The sequence below is a fragment of the Petromyzon marinus genome, unplaced genomic scaffold (genome assembly GCF_048934315.1).
Source record: "Petromyzon marinus isolate PM22_M1 ecotype Great Lakes invasive population unplaced genomic scaffold, UKy_Petmar_22M1.pri1.0 PM_G_Scaffold_92, whole genome shotgun sequence".
Taxonomy (NCBI): domain Eukaryota; kingdom Metazoa; phylum Chordata; class Hyperoartia; order Petromyzontiformes; family Petromyzontidae; genus Petromyzon; species Petromyzon marinus.
The window spans coordinates 430,001-432,500 of NW_027423049.1; positions in this window are offsets into that span (position 1 = coordinate 430,001).

Consider the following 2,500-nt stretch of genomic DNA (forward strand, 5'->3'; position numbering starts at 1 on the left):
TGCATACGAACCGCATGAAACTTCCAGAGGCATTTGCAGCAGGAATGCATGCGCACTCAAAAAAGTGAATATTTCTCACGGATAGACCCCGTGATACGCTAGAAATTGGCGGGGATGTCTCTCTTGTGGCTCACGGGGCTGTTAGGGTGGCACAGAAATCCCTCGGAATGGGAAAACGGGTCATTTTCGTGTCGCCACATTGCATGCGAACCGCATGCAACTTCCAGAGGCATTTGCAGCAGAAATGCATGTGCAGTCAAAAAAAAATTGATATTTTTCACGGATAGACCCCGTGAAACGCTAGAAATTGGCGGGGATGTGTCTCTTGTGGCTCACGGGGCTGTTCGGGTCGCACAGAAATCCCTGGGAATGGGAAAACGGGTCATTTTCGTGTTGCCACATTGCGTACGAACCGCATGAAACTTCCAGAGGCATTTGCAGCAGGAATGCATGTGCACTCAAAAACTTCTATATGTTTCACGGATAGACCCCGTGAAACGCTAGAAATTGGCGGGGATGTGTCTCTTGTGGCTCACGGGGCTGTTAGGGTGGCACAGAACTCCCTCGGAATGGGAAAAGGGGTCATTTTCGTGTTGCCACATTGCATAGGAACGCCATGAAACTTCCAGAGGCATTTGCAGCAGAAAGGCACGTGCACTCAAAAATTTTAATATTTTTCACGCATAGACCCCGTCAAACGCTAGAAGTTGGCGGGGATGTCTCTCTTGTGGCTCACGGGGCTGTTAGGGTCGCACAGAAATGCCTCGGAATGGGAAAACGGGTCATTTTTGTGTGGCCACATTGCATAGGAACGGCATGAAACTTCCAGAGGCATTTGCAGCAGGAATGCATGTGCACTCAAAAACGTCTATATTTTTCACGGATAGACCCCGTGAAACGCTATAAATTGGCGGGGATGTCTCTCTTGTGGCTCACGGGCGCTGTTAGTTAGGGTCGCACAGAAATCCCTCGGAATGGGAAAAGGGGTCATTTTCGTGTTGCCACATTGCGTACGAACGGCATGAAACTTCCAGAGGCATCTGCAGCAGAAATGCATGTGCACTCAAAAACGTCTATATTTTTCACGGATAGACCCCGTGAAACGCTAGAAATTGGCGGGGATGTGTCTCTTGTGGCTCACGGGGCTGTTAGGGTCGCACAGAAATCCCTCGGAATGGGAAAACGGGTCATTTTCGTGTTGCCACAATTGGCATACGAACGGCATGAAACTTCCAGAGGCATTTGCAGCAGAAATGCATGTGCACTCAAAAACGTGAATATTTTTTCACGGATAGACCCCGTCAAACGCTCGAATTTGGCGGGGATGTTTCTCTTGTGGGTCACGGGGCTGTTCGGCTCGCACAGAACTCCCTTGGTCCACCTGATTCGTGCATACAGGCAGCAACTAAAACTCTGTAAACCTGCTGTGAGGACATCTAAACAGTGGACCAGTGAGGCTGTGGAAGATTTGCGGGCGTGCTTAGACTGTACTGACTGGGATATGTTCACGACTGCTACCAATAGTCTGGATGAACTCACAGAGGCTGTGTACATCAGCTTCTGTGAGGACTGCTGTATCCCAACACGTACCAGGGTGAACTTTAACAACAACAAGCCCTGGTTCTCAGCAAAGCTCAAAAGGTTGAGGTTGGAGAAGGAGGAAGCGTTTAGGAGTGGGGATAGAGACAGATTCAAGGAGTCGAAGAACAGGTTTAGCAAAGCGGTGAGAGAGGCTAAACGACTGTACTCAGAGACACTAAAACACCAGTTCTCTACTAACGACGCTGCTTCTGTCTGCCAAAGGGCTCAGGCACATCACCAACTACAAACCCAGAGCGCCCCACACCACTAACGACTCCCGCCTAGCCAACGACCTGAACGAGTTCTACCGTAGATTTGAAAGACAATTGGACTGTCCTGAACCACCCCTTCCCACCCAAGAGGCCCCATCCCCCACCCATACTACAGAAACGACTCTCTCCTTTCAGGAGGGAGAAGTTAATGGGCTTTTCAAGAGGCAGAATCCACGCAAAGCAGCCGGGCCGGACTCTGTCTCTCCAGCCACCCTCAGGCACTGCGCTGGCCAGCTGTCTCCGGTGTTCACCAACATCTTTAACACCTCCCTGGAGACATGCCATGTACCAGCCTGTCTCAAGTCCTCCACCATCATCGCTGTGCCCAAAAAGCTAAGGCCAACAGGACTAAATGATTACAGACCGGTCGCCCTTACATCTGTGGTAATGAAGTCTTTTGAGCGCCTGCTCCTGGCACACCTCAAAGCCATCACAGACCCTCTCCTGGACCCCCTTCAGTTTGCCTACAGAGCCAACAGGTCTGTGGACGACGCAGTTAACATGGCCCTCCACTTCACCCTACAGCATGTGGACGCCCCAGCATCCTACGCCAGGATCCTGTTTGTGGACTTCAGCTCTGCCTTCAACACCATCATCCCTGCCCTGCTTCAGGACAAGCTCTTCCAGCTGAACGTGCCCTACTCCAC